The sequence below is a fragment of the Hevea brasiliensis genome, unplaced genomic scaffold, assembly GCF_030052815.1.
Source record: "Hevea brasiliensis isolate MT/VB/25A 57/8 unplaced genomic scaffold, ASM3005281v1 Scaf149, whole genome shotgun sequence".
Classification (NCBI taxonomy): Eukaryota; Viridiplantae; Streptophyta; class Magnoliopsida; order Malpighiales; family Euphorbiaceae; genus Hevea; species Hevea brasiliensis.
In genome coordinates, this window is record NW_026614640.1 from 35,003 (window position 1) to 55,291 (window position 20,289).

Consider the following 20,289-nt stretch of genomic DNA (forward strand, 5'->3'; position numbering starts at 1 on the left):
TTTTGAATTATACTGCTAGTGTGACAATGTCTATACACCTATCAAAGTAGGAAGGTGTTTAGACTATCCTGATAGTATGATTCAAAATTACCCTCATATTAATAAAGAAAAGTTTAAAGATATAAACAGAGTAAAGGTGAAAGCAAATACGTCCCTTTTGCCCTAAACTAGGGGAGCCGTAACACTGGGTAGGTACTATCTAATTGGATGGCTCTACCCTTAAGGATGGCTTACTATAGGTTTTAACTAATGTGACGGTTTAGCTCGAGGTCTAATTTTCTAAGGTCACAAGTCCTCAAATTGTCCCTACTGTAAACAGTAGAGCCTCATTTCATCATTGTGATACTAACGGGAAAAATCCACGAGTATTAAAAAAGTGAAACAAGTTCCAATCTGAGCAGAAGTCTTCACAGATACTAACGGGGTAAAACTCACGAGTACCGCTACTTGACTCCCTCTTACTTCCTAAAGGGTAAGAAAGCCCGGGTATAAGGCTAAAGTGTATGAGGACATTGTGTAAGTGAACAGTGTGTGAAGGGATACATTTACCTCTTCCTTATTCAGGAGAATTTAGATGAGGATTATTGCAATAAATCAAATAATCAAAACAAACAAAACGGTTAGAAAGAATAGTAATAATCAAAATATTAAGACTTTTGATTTCATAAGTTAAACCCCATAATTGTTGATTTTAATTTATAAGAGCACAGGATTAAATTCACTTTTTGGACTTCTAAACCAGGGTTATTTTGGTTCCTCCCCAGTGGAGTCGCCAAGCTGTCGCAAGGGTTTTGCGGTCGCTAGATGATTCTCACTGAAGTGAAAAAAGTGAGGAGTCACCACTTTAATTTTGAGGAAAATTAAAGAAAACCATTTATGAAAATAAAAACTTATAAATTTATAAAAACCACTTTAAAAAAAAACAGAGATTCTAAGATTCGGGGTCCATTCACGGGTGGGGAAGGTGTTAGGCACCCCACCTCGTCCCTTAACGAGGGTAAGCAAATTTAATGATGTGCTGTTCAAAACTTAAGATTGATAATTTTGGGGTTGGAGTTATAATGTTGGTCCCTGTTATTAATAAAAGGAACGTTTGATATTTCACCATTTTGGGTTTCCCAAGAACGCGGGTATATGGGATGACCCTACAGTGAATTGATGTTATGTTTATTTGATTTGTTAAATATTTTATCAAATTCCTCCCTCTTCGAATTAAGACTTTAATTCTAAAGAGGTGTTATTTGGTCTCTAAAGATTCATAACGAGTGAGGAGGACTATCGGCTCACACATTATGTACCTTATCATTGGCATTCAAATAACTGAGGGTGTGGTGTGTGTTAGAATATTAGAATTTTGACTAAGAAAATTCAGGAAAGGACTCTCTCCCGATCTCTTAAAATATTTTTATTAGAATTTTGGTTAAGAAAATTTAGGAAATGACTCTCTTCCGATCTCTTAAAATATATTTATTAGAATTTTAGCCAAGAGAATTCGGGTAAGGACTCTCTCCCGATCTCTTAAAATATTTTTATTAGAACTTTAGCTAAGAGAATTCGGGTAAAGACTCTCTCTCGATCTCTTAAAATATTTTTATTAGAACTTTAGCTAAGAGAATTCGGGTAAGGACTCTCTCCCGATCTCTTAATTACATATGTTGCTGCATACGAAATTATCCTCCTAGCCATTGCCCTGTTTGTTCTTTGTTTTTAAGATGCTTGATTTGCTTTCTTTAAACCTCCAAGAACTATTAATGATCTCAGTAATAGTGAATATGCTGATTTAGATTGAGATAATCTTGGATTTGGTCTCTTGCCAATTGATTACATGTACATGATGAAATGTTTTAAGGATGGGAAATTTGAACAAGGACAGCTAAGTCACTATGGAAACATTAAATTAAGCCATTCTGCAAGAGTCCTAAATTATGGACAACCAAATTGCTTTTGATTCCAATTTTCATAAATTCAAGTTACTAAAACATGGAAATTCCTAATATTGTTTACCTACAAAACTATTTAGGGAGTCTTTGGAGGCACAAAATCATATAGAAAAAGAGATAGAGGCCTTCTTCTATTTCCGTCCGTATCAAAATGTGACACCCCTTATCCGTCTGTAGTGTAGCCGAGCAAGATATGCCACACAGTGTGCCGGAACACCATATCTTATTTCATAACAAGTTATCCTTCTTAATTTATTTATTATTCACCAAGTGCTAAATTTTACCAATTATATCATTTATTTACAACTTTGATTTATCTGAATTTTTCCATAAATTTCTATAGAAAATCCGGCAGAGTGCCGGCTGCAAATTGAAAAAAAAAAAACAATTCTTCTGAACCTGTTAAAATACTTCCAATATGGTTTTCAAATCCAGAACTCCAATATACATACATATCAACTCAATCTCCAATTCTCATCACAAATTTCAAAATTTTTGTTCACATCACAATTTGAATTAATTTCATGAATAACTCCTCAACATTTTATTTTTTTTAACAAAATATACTGATAATTACAATAATATGAAATTTTATATATTTACATTATCATATGATTTCATGAGTTTGTAATTACAATAAAAAACTAATACAAAATGCAAAGTACAAAATACAACCCAAATTCCTAATATCCTACCAAGTGCACTGCAGATATGAGGTGACTCTGGACTCTGTGCAGATTTGACAATCACCCGGTCTGAGGTCTGCTGGACTCCCCAGCTATGTCTCCAGTACCTGCGCGTGGCCAAAGTGACGTGCTAAGCAATTCTGCTTAGTGGTGCCAATATAAAATAAAATAGTTAAAATAAAATGAATGTGCAGAATGTATGCTGACATTTTTGTAGACTAAGTTCTTGGCAATTATTGTAGTATTATTTGATTAAAATTTGGTAAGATTTATTTAGATTGCCCAAGTAACCTATACTAGTCGACTGGACTGGATAAACGAGTAAACTGACACTGGGTATCAAGTACCTCGGGCCATCACACCATCGGTCATATTGTGTCTCCCGGTGTACAACAAAACAGCTAATAAGCTGTAGTAAACATTGGGCACAAGGCCAAGTATCACACTGATATCAGAATGGCTAAAGCCATAAAATCATTGAATGGCATAATGCCATGTGCAATAGTGCTAATTAAACCCTACTGGCATGCCAACCTATCCAAACTAATTATTCTAGGCATACTAGGGCATTTTACACAGTTAATGATTCAATTATTTATTTTTTATAATGTAGAGGTCACTATTCACTTGACTAATTTCACTCAAAGGTTGACTTTTTAATTTATAATAGATTTGTTGAACCTAAGTTCACCAAAATACCACATTTTGGTTTACAAAAGTATTGGCATTAGATGCCAAACCATACTTAAAACCAATGGAGAATAATTCAAAATTTTCAGTTTTGAGTGTTAGAGTTCACTGTTCCATTAGGCCATTCTATAGTGAGAATTTGGCCAAATATTCTTCATCAAAATTGTTCCTTATTGTATCTAGTTACATTTATTTTTTTGAATTACTCTATTTGGAGTTTTGTAGCTTAAGTTATGGCCTAAACACCATAACTGGCTGGATTGCAATTTTTCCAGAATTTCTGGGCAGAATCCATTCTGTAGTTTTTTATACAGGTCAGTTTTTGAACATGTTATGGTCAAAATTCAGGTTTGTTTTCTTCATGAAAATTTTAGAGCTATGTCTCAGCTTTCCACTGGTAAAATTTCAAGTCAATTGAACTTTTCTACATTGAGTTATGATCATTTTAACAAACACTGTTCATTTGGTCATTTTTCAGGGATAGCATGTTGGTCACCCAGATTAGGGTAGTTTTTAGGTCAACTTGGTTTGGTTTTCTGGGTAGGGTTTCTTCACCAAAGTTGTGCCATTATGTGTCTAGTTTCATGCCCAATTAGTCTAGCACCAATTAAACCTACACAACTCCAGTTATACCTACCCAAACCTGCTAGACTCACACCCAATCCTACAGGTCACCAAGGGCAGCATGCCTAACCTCAATTCCATTGCCCTAAATCACTTCAATTCCTTCTCACATATAGTCAAATGGTCACTAATTGACCATTATAATGTTCATATACCATTACATGAGAAAATCCTAATTTTGTTCAAGTCTCCAAATTTTCAAGTTCCATTCATGCATTACACTCGCACTTAATTGTTCAATCACTCAACTCATGTCAAGGGCAGCTCACATCCACTTTGTTTCAAGGAAATTCATCAAACACTAACCATCCCTAAGCTGCCGAAATTGTAGGGATGAATACACATAAATTTTATTCTATTTTTCTTACAATTTCCACTTATCTCATGGCCTTAAACATGAATTGAATAAGAGAGGGAAGAGATTGGACACTAACCTTTAATGGAGTCAATTTCAAGCTTGTAAAAGCTCCTCCTTTCTACTTCTTTTTATTTTCTTTAGCTTGCCTAAGGTGTATGGATAATTTTTTATGAAGACAAAGATGGGTTTCATGGTGAAAAACTTAAGTAAATTAAGTTTGAATGAATGAAAATAGTAGAGAGCTTTAGGAAGGGATTTCGGCCACCATGGATGGAAGAGGAAGATGAAGTAAATTTTGGTCTTCTTTATCTCTTATAATGAGTTTATTTAATTCTCATTGGTGGGAGAGTTTTTAATGAGATCATGCTTATGTCATTATTTGACTTTTATTTCATTATTTTTTTTTGTTTTGTTTTTCTTCCTTACTCCTTTTACTTATTTTTAATAAATTTTTCATCAATATTAATTCACATTTTATGTCATAAATCTCACTTACTTAAATGGACAGATTGGTCAAAAATCATCTCTGAAGATGAAATGACCAAAATGCCCTCCATTTGGCTTAATGAGCTAAAATTGTGTGTACCGATTGATTAAATTTTCCTAGTATTTTCTTAGCAATTTATTGTCATTGAGACCCCAATAATCCTTCTCTGAGATCTCAAAAATTATTTCATAGAGTTTTCCCTAGGTCTAGGATTACTAACGGCCTTCGCCGTCACTTCCCATTAGGGTCACTCATCACTAGGGCTACGGCTCATTTAACCTTAGTGCATTTCATTTCTAAAAATTTTCCTTAATTTTTCTTATCATTATTTGGTTTATTTATAGCTCCTCACTCTAGTCTAATTATGACTCCAAATATTCTAGCTATCTGGACCGACATTGGTCACCGGAATAGTAGAACGTATGGACTAGCTAAAGTGAGGATGTTACAGCTCTTCCCTTCTAATAAAAATTTCATCCCCAAAATTTACCTGATGTAAACAGTTGAGGGAACTATCGCCTCATCGTTTCTTCATTTTCCCAAGTTGCCTCCTCGGTATTGTGGTGCCTCCAAAGTACTTTCACCAGTGGAATTTGTTTATTTCTCAGTTCCTTCACTTCTCGAGCCAGAATTCGTGGGGGTTCTTCTGCATATGTCAAGTCTAGTTAAATTTCAATCTCTTCCATGGAGATGACATGTGAAGGGTTTGAGCGGTATCTTCTTAGCATAGAAATATGGAATACATTATGGATCTTATCCAGTTCTGGTGATAAAGCTAGCTGATAGGCCACTGGTCCCACACGTTCAATAGCTTCATATGGGCCAATGAACCTAGGACTTAACTTACCCTTCCTTCCAAACCTCTGTACTTTCTTCCATGGTGAGACTTTGAGAAATACTTTGTCACTAACTGCATACTCTATCTCTTTTCTCTTCAAGTCGGCATATGATTTCTGTCTATCTGAGGCAATCTTCAAATTAGCTTTGATTATCTTTACTTTCTCCTCAGTCTGTTTCACCAGGTCTGGCCCTACCAGCTTATCCTCGCCCAATTCAGTCCAACATACTGGGGTTCTACACTTCCTCCCATACAGTGCTTCATACGGGGCCATTTGAATGCTAGCTTGGTAGCTATTGTTATATGCGAATTCTGCCAGTGGGAGATATCTATCCCAACTCCCCTCAAACTCAATGACACAACTCCTTAGCATATCCTCAAGGATCTATCACATAATTCACATTGTTACTATCATTTCAATTTATTATTTATAAGAATTCAATTGGTTTTTAAGTTTACCTGGATTACTCGTTCCGACTGTCCATCCGTCTGAGGATGAAAAGCCATGCTAAAGTGGAGTTGTGTGCCCAAGGCTTCTTGCAACTTCTTCCAAAATCTCGATGTAAACCTTGGGTCTCGATCAGATATGATGGAAAGTGGGATTCCGTGCAGTCTAACTATCTCACTGATATACAACTCTGCTAACTTCTCCAGTGAGTAGTCAGTCCTAACTGGCAGAAAATGTGCTGACTTCGTCAATCTATCCACTATCACCCATATTGCATCATGCTTCTTCTGGGTGAAAGGTAGACCACTAACAAAATCCATGGTGACCCGGCCCCATTTCCATTTAGGTATGCTTATAGGCTGTAGCAATCCTGATGGAACTTAATGTTCTACTTTAACTTACTGACATGTCAAGCACCTAGTAACATAGCCAGCTATATCCTTCTTTATACCGGGCTACCAATAATGAGGCTTCAGATCATTATACATTTTTGTGCTTCCTGGGTGCATAGCATAAACACTGGTGTGTGCTTTTTTCAGAATACTAGTCTTCAATTCCCCATCATCTGGTACACACACTCTTCCTTTGTAGTACAGACACCCATTTACTTTCACCTCATAATCAGTTTCCTTCCCCTCTGAGATTTTTCCCATAATAGCCATTAATTTTTCATCTGCCTTCTGCCCATCTTGTATCTGCTGTAGTAGGTTTGGCCTCACTTGTAACTCGGCCAAAATAGCTCCATCTTAAGCAAAAGACAGACGGGCATTTAGTGATCTTAAAGCTATGATGGACTTTCTGCTCAAGGCATCAACAACTACATTTGCCTTCCCAGGGTGGTAATCTATCACACAATCATAGTCCTTTAGGAACTCAATCCATCGCCTCTGTCTAAGGTTGAGCTCCTTTTGGGTTGGCAAATATTTTAGACTTTTGTGGTCTGTATAGATGTAACACTTTTCACCATACAAATAATGCCTCCATATCTTCAATGCGAAGATAATTGCTACTAGCTCCAGATCATGAGTAGGGTAATTCTGTTCATGTGGCCTTAACTACCTGGAAGCATAGGCGACCACTTTTCCCTCTTGCATCAATACACACCCTAACCCATTATGCGAGGCATCACTGTAGACCACAAAGTCCTTTCCCGTCACTGGCTGTGTTAACACTGGTGCCTCTGTCAACATAGCCTTCAGCCTCTCAAAACTGGCTTGGCACTTGTCGTTCCAGCCAAATTTCACATTATTGTGTAACAACTTGGTCATTGGAGTAGCTATGAGAGAGAACCCCTTCACAAATCTTCTATAATACCCAGCTAGCCCCAAGAAACTTCTGACCTCAGTTGTATTTCTAGGAGGCTTCCATTCCATCACTGCTTCTATCTTCTTGGGATCCACTCTAATCCCCTCAACTGATACTATGTGTCCAAGGAAGGAGATCTCACTCATCCAGAAGTCACACTTGGACAACTTAGCATACAGCTTCTTTTCTCGTAGGGTTTGCAGAACAATCCTCAAATGTTCATCGTGTTCTTCCCTGGTCTTAGAATACACTAGGATGTCATCAATGAAGACCACTACAAACCGATCTAGATATGGATGGAAGATACAGTTCATAAGGTCCATGAATGCTGCTGGTGCATTTGTTAATCCAAACGGCATCACTAGGAATTCATAATGCCCATACCGAGTTCTGAATGCAGTTTTTGACACATCTGCATCCTTTACCCTCAGCTGATGATACCCTTATCTGAGATCAATTTTTGAAAATACACCAGCTCCCTTCAACTGATCAAACAGATCGTCAATTCTGAGCAACGGATATTTATTCTTCACAGTTACTTTATTTAACTGCTGGTAATCAATGCACAATCTTAAGGTTCCATCCTTCTTCTTCACAAACAGCACCGGAGCTCCCCATGGTGACACACTGGGGCATATGAACCCCTTATAGAGTAACTCCTACAACTGAATTTTCAGCTCCTTCAATTCAGTGGGTGCCATCCTATAAGGAGCAATAGAAATTGGTGCTGTACCCGGCATTACCTCAATAGCAAATTCGACTTCCCTTTCTGGTGGTAAACCAGGCAATTCTTCAGGAAACACATCTGGGAAGTCTCTTACTGTGGGTATATCACACAGGTTTGGCTTAGCCTGCCTAGTATCAACAACGTGTGCTAAGTAGGCTTCACAGCCTTTTCTCATCAATCTTCTTGCAACTGTGGCTGAGATGACATTGGACAGAAAATCTGTCCTTTCACCAACAACTAAAATCTCATTACCCTCAGGAGTTTTCAGAGAAATCCTCTTCAATTTACAATCAACTATTGCCTGATAACGTGATAACCAGTCCATTCCCAAAATCACGTCAAACTCGTGGAAAGGTAATTCAATTAGGTTTGCCGAGAATTCATACCCCTGAATCCTCAATAGGCAACCTTTATACACCTTATTCACTACTACACTGTGGCCTAGCGGATTTGTGACTAGAATGTCTTGGTCACTCTCCTCTACTGAAACTCCCTTCTCTACGGGTAGCTTGATACAGATATATGAATGGTAGATCCTGGATCCACCAATGCATGCACAGGTAAAGTGTAGAGGAAGAATGTACCCCTGATAACATCTGGGGCATCTTGCTCCTCCTGGGCTCTAATGGCATAAGCTCTGGCTGGTACTCTGGCCTCTGGCCTCTCGATCGTGACATGCGAGCTTGAGGATGGACCAAATTGTCTCAGTTCTGGACTTCCCACCCCTTTGAGGTGCAGGGGTAGGCCTATCTGCTTGTGTTGGGGCAACTGTAGTAGTCCTCTTCGGACAATTTTTTATCTGATGTTCTATAGACCCATAACGTAAGCAAGCACCAATCACTCGCCAATAGTCCCCTTTATGCCACTTCTGATAGTATGGACAGGCAAATGATGCTGGGGCTGATCCCCTGAACACCGTTCCTGGAGAGCTGCCCACTGATGGTGTGGACTGACCTCTCCTAGGTGTGAACTGTGGTCTGGGCCCTTAGGACTGACCCTGACCTTGAGGCTGACTCGAACTCTGAGCAGGAGGACCCTTAAACTTCTTACTGGGTGCAGAGAATGAACTGGACTAACCTGGACCCCTCTTCTGATGTCTTTCCCTTCTATTTTGCTCATTTATTCTGACTCTTTCCACTTTCAATGCAGCATCAACTAATTTGGCAAAATCCGTAATCTCCAATACTGTTATCATGACCTTGATATTGTCATTTAGCCCTTCTTCAAACCTTCTGCACCTCTCAGCCTCTGTAGGGACTATCTCCCTCCCATACTGGCTCAGTCTGATAAATTCACGCTCATATTCTACCACTGATAGCTGCCTCTGTCTCAGGCCGATAAATTCCCTTCTTCTCTCTTTTAGATACACTTTACTAACATACTTCTTCCTGAACTTTGTGAGGAAGAAATCCCAGGTAATCTGATCTGGTTGAACCTTACTGGATACTGTGTCCCACCACTGGTATGCATCATCTTGAAGTAGGGACACAGCACCCTCCAGGTTCTGCTCGGGGGTGCAATGAAGTTGTTTCAACACTCTTACAGTTCTATCCAACCAATTTTCAGTTGTCATGGGGTCATCCTCCTTATTCCCAAAGAAATCTACAGCCCCATGTTTTCGTAGTTTTTCTAGATGGGACTTCTGTAGTGGTGGTGGAGGTTGTGGCTGTGGTTATGGTGGTGGAATTGCACCCATCATTTGTCGGTAAAATTTAGTCATTTGCTAAAGTAATGCAAACCGAGGTTGGGCAGGTGCCTCAGCTGCTGGTGGAGCAGTTTCTCTCCTGCCTCCTGATTCAGCCCTTGGTGGAGCATGACTCTCCACCTCTTCATCAACTGCTCTTTGAGAAGCACGATCAATATCCTAATCAAAATAAGAAAACAAACAGATCTGCATCAGTGTCACCTCAACACTTACAAATGCAATGCAATGGTATGCACTCTATCTAGGCCCAGAAACGCCTAAACCGATGCTCTGATACCACTAAATGTGACACCCCTTACCCGTCTACAGTGTAGCCAAGCAAGATATGCCACACAGTGTGCCGGAACACCATATCTTATTTCATAACAAGTTATCCTTCTTAATTTATTTATTATTCACCAAGTGCTAAATTTTACCAATTATATCATTTATTTACAACTTTGATTTATCTGAATTTTTCCATAAATTTCTATAGAAAATCCAGCAGAGTGCCAGCTATAAATTGAAAAAAAAAAATAGTTCTTCTGAACCTGTTAAAACACTTCCAATATGGTTTTCAAATCCAGAACTCCAATATACATACATATCAACTCAATCTCCAATTCTCATCACAAATTTCAAAATTTTTGTTCACATCACAATTTGAATTAATTTCATGAATAACTCCTCAACATTTTATTTTTTTCAACAAAATATACTGATAATTATAATAACATGAAATTTTATATATTTACATTATCATATGATTTCATGAGTTTGTAATTACAACAAAAAACTAGTACAAAATGCAAAGTACAAAATACAACCCAAAATCCTAATATCCTACCAAGTGCACTGCAGATATGAGGTGCTGCAGATATGAGGTGACTTTGGACTCTGTGCAGATCTGACAATCACCCGGTCTAAGGTCTGCTGGACTCCCCAGCTATGTCTCCAGTACCTGCGCATGGCAAAAGCGACGTGCTAAGCAATTCTGCTTAGTGGTGCCAATATAAAATAAAATAGCTAAAATAAAATAAATGTGCAGAATGTATGCTGACATTTTTGTAGATTAAGTTCCTAGCAATTATTCTAGTATTATTTGATTAAAATTTGGTAAGATTTATTTAGATTGCCCAAGTAACCTATACTAGTCAACTGAACTGGATAAACGGGTAAAGTGGCACTGGGTATCAAGTATCTCGGGCCATGACACCATCAGTCACATTGTGTCTCCCGGTGTACAACAGAACAGCTAATAAGCTGTAGTAAACATTGGACACAAGGCCAAGTATCGCACTGATATTAGAATGGCTAAAAGCCATAAAATCATAGAATGGCATAATGCCATGTGCAGCACTGCTAACTGAACCCTATTGGCATGCTAACCTATCCAAACCAATCATTCTAGGCATACTAGGGCATTTACACAGTTAATGATTAAATTATTTATTTTTTATAATATAGAGGTCACTATTCACTTGACTAATTTCACTCAAAGGTTGACTTTTTAATTTATAATAGATTTGTTGAATCTAAGTTCACCAAAATACCACATTTTGGTTTACAAAATTGTTGGCATTAGTTGCCAAACCATACTTAAAACCAATGGAGAATAATTCAAAAATTTCAGTTTTGAGTGTTAGAGTTCACTATTCCATTAGGCCATTCTACAGTGAGAATTTGACCAAATGTTCTTCATCAAAATTGCTCCTTATTGTGTCTAGTTACATTTTTTTTTTAATCACTTTATTTAGAGTTTTATAGCTCAAGTTATGGCCTAAACACCATAACTAGCTGAATTGTAATTTTTCCAGAATTTCTAGACAGAATCCATTCTGTAGTTTTTTGTACACTGACTACAGGTCAGTTTTTGAACATGTTATGGTCAAAATTTGGGTTTGTTTTCTTCATGAAAGTTTTAGGGTTATGTCTCAAATTTCCACTAGTAAAATTTCAGGTCAATTGAACTTTTCTACATTGAGTTATGACTGTTTGAACAAATACTATTCATTTGGTCATTTTCCAAGCACAGCATGTTGGTCACCCGGATTAGGGTAGTTTTTAGGTCAACTTGATTTGGTTTTCTAGGTAGGGTTTCTTCACCAAAGTTGTGCCATTATGTGTCTAGTTTCATGCCCAATCGGCCTTTCACTAATTGACCCTACACAACTCCAGTTATAGCTGCCCAAACCTGCTGGACTCACACCAAGTCCTGCAGGTCACCAAGGGCAGCATGCCTAACCTCAATTCCATTATCCTAAATCACTTCAATTCCTCCTCACATATAGTCAAATGGTCACTAATTGACCATTACAATGTTCATATACCATTATATGAGCAAACCCTAATTTTGTTCAAGTCTCTAAGTTTTCAAGTTCCATTCATCCATTACACTTGCACTTAATTGTTCAATCACTCAACTCATGTCAAGGGCAGCTCACATACACTTTGTTTCAAGGAAATTCATCAAACCCTAACCATCCCTAAGCTGCCGAAATTGTAGGGATGAATACACATAAATTTTATTCTATTTTTCTTACAATTTCCACTTATCTCATGGCCTTAAACATAAATTGAATAAGAGAGGGAAGAGAATGGACACTAACCTTTAATGGAGTCAATTTCAAGCTTATAAAAGCTCCTCCTTTCTACTTCTTTTTGCTGTCTTTAGCTTCCCCAAGGTGTATGGATAATTTTTTTGTGAAGACAAAGATGGGTTTTATGGTGAAAAACTTAAGGAAATCAAGTTGGAATGAATGAAAATAGTGGAGAGCTTTAGGAAGGGATTTCGGCCACCATGGATGGAAGAGGAAGATGAAGTAAATTTTGGTCTTCTTTATCTCTTATAATGAGTTTATTGAATTCTCATTGGTGGGAGAGTTTTTAATGAGATCATGCTTATGTCATTATTTGACTTTTATTTCATTTTTTTTTTTTGTTTTGTTTTTCTTCCTTACTCCTTTTACTTATTTTTAATAAATTTTTCATCAATATTAATTAACATTTTATGTCATAAATCTCACTTACTTAAATGGGCAGGTTGGTCAAAAATTATCTCTGAAGACGAAATGACCAAAATGCCCTCCGTTTGGCTTAACGAGCTAAAATTGTGTGTACCGATTGATTAAATTTTCCTTGTGTTTTCTTAGCAATTTATTGTCATTGAGACCCCAATAATCCTTCTCTGAGATCTCAAAAATTATTTCATGGAGTTTTCCCCAGGTCTAGGATTACTAACGGCCTTCGCCGTCACTTCCCATTAGGGTCACTCATCACTGGGGCTATGGCTCATTTAACTTAGTGCATTTCATTTCTAAAAATTTTCCTTAATTTTTCTTATCATTATTTGGTTTATTTATAACTCCTCACTCTAGTCTAATTATGATTCCAAATATTCTAGCTGTCTAGACCGATATTGGTCATCGGAACAGTAGAACGTATGGACTAGCTAAAGTGAGGATGTTACACAAAATGCCATCCGAATGAAGATTAGTGTTGAAAGAATGTGCATGCCTTCTCCTTCCATCAATCAATTATTTGATGCAGTGAAACAAACTTCCCTTGCCAACAAGCGTTGGGTGATTCTTTTGCTTTCTTTTTTTCTTTTTGAAATGATGCTCAAAGTATTGATGACACAATGGAGAATATTGTTTCACTTTCTACCATAACTATATGCTTTGTTATGAGTAGACTGCTCCTCCAGGGAAAAGGACATTATATAGTAGGCCATTGCTAACGGGTATTGGTCTTGTATTGTGTTAGGCACCATCATTTGAATACACATTCATCTTATATGTTGTCCCTATTAGCAGCTACTTCAAGGTAGGTTTTTTCTTATTCTTTTTCAATTTAGCATTCATTTAAAATTGAAGGGTTCGTTTAGTTGCTATCATTTTATAAACAGAATGGATTGGCAACATTGAATTTATATGTCGATGATAAGTACCACCGCACTTTTCATGGTGGAGCCAAAGGAGCAAAAAGAATTAGCAATTATGCTTCACTAAGTGATATTGCTTATGTATTTTTCCTAGGTATATGAACTTACAAGACAAGATAAAACACCAAGTGGGTTAACTAAGATAACTTCTTCGATACTTAAGTCAGTAATTGGAATTGAATAGAGTATATAATTGATAGGAGAGAACAATATCTCTAACTATGGATGATTTAGCTCCTTATATAGCATTAAATAAACTCTTGTTTAGATGAGGAGTGTGATCATATTAAATTCCTATTTTTGAGGTAGTCCAATTAGAGTGGGATTTGGAATCCGCATAAATAATGGTGTTTATCCCTAGTGGATAATATTCGTATTAGATTAGGATTTTATTATTCGAGTATTTTGGGGTGGTATCATATCATTAGTGCCCCTTAAGTATGAATCTTTAGGTTCGGTGTTAGGTGGTGCTTTGGCCATGTCATAAAGCCTTTTGAGATTTTAGGCATATCAGTACCTTAAAAGTTTTGTTAACATACTATTGCCTTAATGAGTGGTGGATTATTGTCTTAAAAATATTGAAGTGGTGGACTTTCGTCTTAATAATCTTTAAGTGGTGGTTTGTTGCCTTTACGGTTAGGGGTCTCACATCTTGATATGGTGGACTTTTGTCATGTTAAGTGGCTTTTCTAATGCCTTAATGGCAAACTTATGCTTTAAGTGGCTTGTTGATGCCTCTTTAGGTGGACTTGTGTCATAGGTGGCTTGTCATGCCTCTTTGGGTAGATTTGTACTTTGGATGGCTTGTTAACATCTCTTTGGGCAAACTTATACCTTGCATGACTTTTTAACACCTCTTTAGGTAGACTTGTGCCTTAGATGACTTGTCAATGTCTCTTTGGCCACTTATGCCTTAGGTGGCTTGTTAATGTCTCTTTGGGCAGACTTATGCCTTAATGGCTATGTTGACACCTTTTAAGCAAAATTTTGCTTAGGTGGCTTATTAATGTCTCTTCGGTGACTTATGCCTTAGGTGGCTTATTGACGTCTCTCTCAGCAGACTTATGCATTAGGTGGCTTGTCAATGTCTTTATGTCAGACTTATGCCTAAGTAGCTTCTCAATGCCTTTTTGGATGGACTTATACCTTAAGTAGCTTGTCGATACCTCTTTGGGCAAACTTATACCTTAATGGCTATATCAAGCCTTTTATTTAAAACCAAAATTAAATAATTTTATTGAAACTAAAACTGTAACTTTATAAAATGCCCGAATTAAATGCAGAATAAATGCTCGCTCTACATCTTAAAAGCTATAGTCAACTCTTGTAAGATTTGGCAGAAAGTGGAAACTAAGTCCTCGCTTTATCAGACTATATGAGGTTCTGGAAAGAGTGGGTCCGTTAGCATGCAGACTTGCATTGCCTCCGGAGTTGGAAAAGATTCATAATATCTTCCATGTCTCCATGTTAAGGTGGGACAAATCAGACCCATCTCATGTCTTACCAGTAGAAGAGATTGAAGTAAACTCAGACCTAACCTATGATAAAGAGCCCATAAACATCTTAGCATATGAGGTAAAAAAGCTGAGGAATAAGCAGATACCACTAGTTAAAGTGCTGTGGAACCATCATTCGAGCTAGAAAGCTACATGGGAATGTGAAGAGGACATGAGGAGACAGTACCCACAGCTATTCAGAGACTGAGACCAAGTAAATTTCGGGATCAAATTTCTTTTAAGGAGGGGAGAATTGTAACCCCCCCATATTAAGTAGTTCCTTACATTCTACTGTTCCAGTGATTAATGCCTGTTCAGACATTTAGAATGTCTGGAGCTATACCTAAATCAAATAGAAAAGCCATAAATAAAATTGATAAAGATTAAATGAGATTGGAAGTAAATAAAAGAAACGAAGTACAAATAGGTTAAATGAGCTGAGGTCCCGGCGATGGGTGACCGATACAGGAAGCGGCTGTAAGATCAGTTGCTATCCTATATTCTTGTGGCGCCATATGGAGACCTTAATGAGGGAATTAATTAGAAATTATTGGGAATTTGGAAATCAAAGAAATAAAAAGGAAAGAAATACAATTAAGTGAATCAAAACTTAAGGACTCATTGGGTACTATGGAAAAAAGATGGACTATAATCTGATGAGGGATATTTTGGTCGATTCATTCCAAGAATTGACTTTTCACCTAAATGTCCATTAAAATGAGTGATATTAAAATATTGAAAATGAATTAAAAATATGAATAAGTGTATGGAAAGGAAGAAAAGAAAAACAAAAGGATTAGGAAACTAAAATTTTCCAATTATGACATCACAATGACATCATCATGACACAAATAAAATTATAATTTAAATTAATTAAATTATGGGAAAAATATCTATATAAGAAGACAAGGAATAATTAAAAGTAAAAAAAAAAAAAATCTATCATCTTCTTCTCTCCCTCTTGGCCGGCCATGCTCTCTCTTCTCCCTCCCTTCATTATCAACCCATTTTAAGCTTTTGAGATCTCCATTTCCCTCATAAATCCTATAGTTTATCAAGAGGAAAAGTGAAAATAAACCTTATTTTGAAGATTGGAATCAATGAATTGAAGAAAAAAAATTGAAGAATTTGAAGATACAAGATTTGCCAATTAAGGTAAGTTAACTTTCAAGCTTAGCTATAGGTATATTACTTGAATTTAGGTTTAATTGAGTAGAAATAACATGAGAAATTGAAGAATCATGCATGAATGGAAGACCATGAATTTCGACCAGCCTTGTGAAGGATAGGGTTCTGATGTTTTAGCTTAATTAAACTTGATTTTTGTGTTGCATGGAGATGTATGTATAATTTATATGTTTGGAATTGATTGGATTTGTTGAAATTTAAGTTTAGCAATTAGGGTTTTGGTGAAATTAGGGTTTTTATTATATGAAGTACAATTAGTGTTTATAATAACAAATTATGGTCATTTAAAGTGTCTTGAGTGTGAATTGACATTGTTTTGGTGAGGGAAGTGATGAATTGGATGTGGTGCATTAGGTCTGGAATTCTGGACACTTGAGTCCAACACACTTAAAAGCTTATAAGTTGAGCTACACAACTCTAATTGGTGTGAAAATAATTGAAAATGAAACTTAAGACATAATGTTAAAATTTTCATGAAGACACTCTGCCCAGAAAATGATCATAAGTTACCTCAAATTAGGCTTGAATCCGAGTTACCAAATCTAGATTTGGAGAAAATGACCATATAAATAGTACTTATTCAATTAAGCATAACTCACCCTAGAAAACTCCAATTTAGGTGATTCTTGAACCTATGGAAACTTGAGACATAGGAGAACAATTTACCTGGAGATCAGGAAACCTAATTATGACCTTAACATGATCAAATTGCTAGAAAAATTTAGTCCAACAAACCTGTCCTAATTCTGGACTAACCTAGAAACCCTGAACAATTAGCTATCCGACCAATTTTGGCAAAATTGCCATAACTTGAGCTACAAAACTGCAAATGTAGTAATTTCATAGCCAAAATTCTCATAAGATATAGAACTAAAACTTCATGTTTTGACTAGAGCCCAATTTATAGGGCAACATAGGGAAAATGTTGAGGAAATTCAAGAATGCCAAATCTGGAAATCCTACACTTCAACAAAATTGTCCTGTGACCTTTGAATGGTTATTAGGCCATAACTTCCTTTACAAAACTCCAATTGAAGTGATTCAAATTGATTTTGAAACCTATGACAAAGCCCTAAAACATTATTTTAGGAACTAGGGCCAAATTATGAGCTTAAGATGCCCAAATATAGAATGCAATTTTAAGGTATAAACTTAGAAAATCTAGAATTTCAGGATATGGCACCCAGAATAATGTTTAGTAATTTTTCTATAGCTTGAGATCCAAAACTCCAAATTAAGTGATTCAAAAAAGAAAAATAAAAGTAAGACATAAAGGAACAATTTTTATGAAGAACATCTCATCAAATTATGATTTGAACTAGGTTAAAATTGAGATCAAAAGTCAGGGTACAAAACTATCCAGAACCCAAAACTCATTAAAATTGCAAAGTTAACTCAGGGATTCATTAGACATTTATTTAACTAGTTATTGGCAATAGTTGGGATAATTATTGAGACATTCTACTTGTGTATTTTCAGTAGAAATAGAGGCTTTGAAGGACAAGGAGAATTAAGTAAAGAAAAAGGAGATTCATTGAAGGTTTGTGCACAACTAACCTTTTTCTATGTTTTTAAATTTGTAATTGATTTGAATGAGTTACGATTTTCCTTTGCATTTGAAAACTTTAAATTATGAAATGAATTTATGATTGTGGAAAGGCAGATGTTGGCTATCAATTTTACTGTAGCAAGGGGGTGAGCCGGTTTTGAATGCTTTTAGAAGTGTTTTGAGAAATTATATGCTGCCAACCCTATAAGGGGAATTCGATGAATAAAATGTGATTATTTGATTTGCAATGTGATTCTTGGAATAAAATTATTTGAATTTGTTTTGAAACCACAGTTGGCATGGTAATTTGATTTGTGTCCCTCATTATATGAGGTGAAATTGATATTGTGTTCCTTCCTCTCTGGCTCTCCAGTTGAGGTTGAGTTTGGATGAGTACTCATATTGCTTGCTAGCCTTGATATTGTGTTCCTCCCTCTGTGGCTCGCCAGTTGAGGTTGAGTTCGGATGAGTACTCATATTGCTAGCTAGCCACCTCCCTCATTAATTTCGGTTAGTGAGGTTGTAGATTGCTTTATCTTGATGTACAACATGACATTGATCGTGAAATTTTGTGTCATAGCCTTAACTGTGTGAATTGTTGGCAACACCTTTATTTGCAATTGCTTTGATAAAATGTTATTAAAACAATTGATTTATATGATTGAAAATATTGATATTGGTTTTATAAATTATGGAAATTTGGATATTTCAAAATTTTGGCTATGCCTTACATAAGCATATTTTATATTGAGTTTAAAAATTATAGTTGTGCACCACTGAGTGATATACTCAATGATAGCTTATTTATGCTGTCGTGGGTAAAAAGAAAGGCAAAGTAGTAGAGTGAGCTGTTTGTAGCTGTGTTTCGATTATTTTCGAGTATATTAGCTGTGCCCTTTGCAGATTCATTTTGATGTAAATTAGCCCATATGTATATAAAAGACAATGAGCAGTTGTATAAACAAAATTGTAATGATGTTTTGATATCTTTTGAGTTGTAAATTTGTATATGAATATTTCTTTTGATTTGTAAATGAAATAAGTATATTTTCTTGATGTTGGTTGAATGATAGGAAATGATTTGAGCTTAATTGAATTCAGTTTGTGCATAATATATTTTTACGGATTGATTTTTAACAGGTTTGGAAGAACTAGTTTTGTGTATTTATAGTCGTTACCACACGAATTTTCTGTAAAAGTTTTAAAAATTCCTATTTCTTCTTAAATAAATTTTATGGCTTATACTTGAATCAAAGCCTCTTTAATAATTCTTTTATCACCATGCTAAACTTAGAAATGAATTTGATAAGTTAAAATCCCTTGTAGTATATTTAATGGGTTATCGGTAGGTGAAGTTCAATAATTCATTAGGTATACTAGGAGAATATGTCATATCTTACAAAGGAGTAAGGTGTGATACCGATGGCTGGCTTTACTTTAAAATGTAAGAAGGCAAAGGAATGGTATGAGTCCTATGTTGAAGATAGGGTTGATAGTATGACCTAGTCTCAGTTTAAAACAGAGTTTACAAATTGGGCTTTTCTAAAAAGCTCTAGAGAACTAAAGGTAGTAGAGTTTGAACAGTTGAGATGAACTGCTAATATAAGCGTGGAAAGCATACAGCCAACTTTGTTAAGCTTTTGCAATATGTGGGGTAGAAGTATAATATAGATAAGAAGAATGTGAAAAGGTATATTCAGAGGTTGCACTCCAGATACTTCTTATTGATTTTGGTCGCAGAAACCTACAGCTTCTATTCTATAGTAGATGCTGTAAGAAAGATGGAGACTGGGGCTATCATTGAAGAGAGTCTAAAGCTGAAAAGTACAAAAGCTGAGCAATATGCAATTCTTAAAGCTACTTATGTAGGGAGGTTTGATCACCTAACCCATACTATTTTTTTCCTCTAGAACTAAGAAAGATAAAGGAAGGAAGTTTAGAAAGAAGTAAAAGAAGAATAAGTTCTGGAACGGAATCAAGTCAAGCCTTGGGATGGGATGCGACTCTAGTTCGAGTTCAGATACCTTTAATTGTATCAGATGTGGGAAGCCTCATCGAGGAGTTTATAGGTTTGGAACTTCCCAATGTTACAAATGTGGACATGAGGGGCACATGTGTAGGGAGTGTCCTAACATGGACAGGGTGGCTTCACAATGAAAGACTGGGTCAGGCAGTGTGGCTCAACTAGCAGTGAGACAGACTTTTATGGGTCCATCATCAAGAAGGGGATAGGGTAGAGGACGAGGCTCTTCTTCCTGTACAACAAGCTCTCAAGGAAAGGGTTCAATAGCACTGGCACGGATCTTTACCATGACACAACAGGAAG

At 36.3% G+C, this 20,289-nt stretch overlaps 1 pseudogene; it reads left to right on the forward strand.

Moving 5' to 3' along the window:
* The first annotated feature begins 1,825 nt into the window (after positions 1-1,825).
* Positions 1,826-20,151, forward strand: LOC131176515 (branched-chain-amino-acid aminotransferase 2, chloroplastic-like; annotated as a pseudogene).
* The last annotated feature ends 138 nt before the right edge of the window (positions 20,152-20,289 follow it).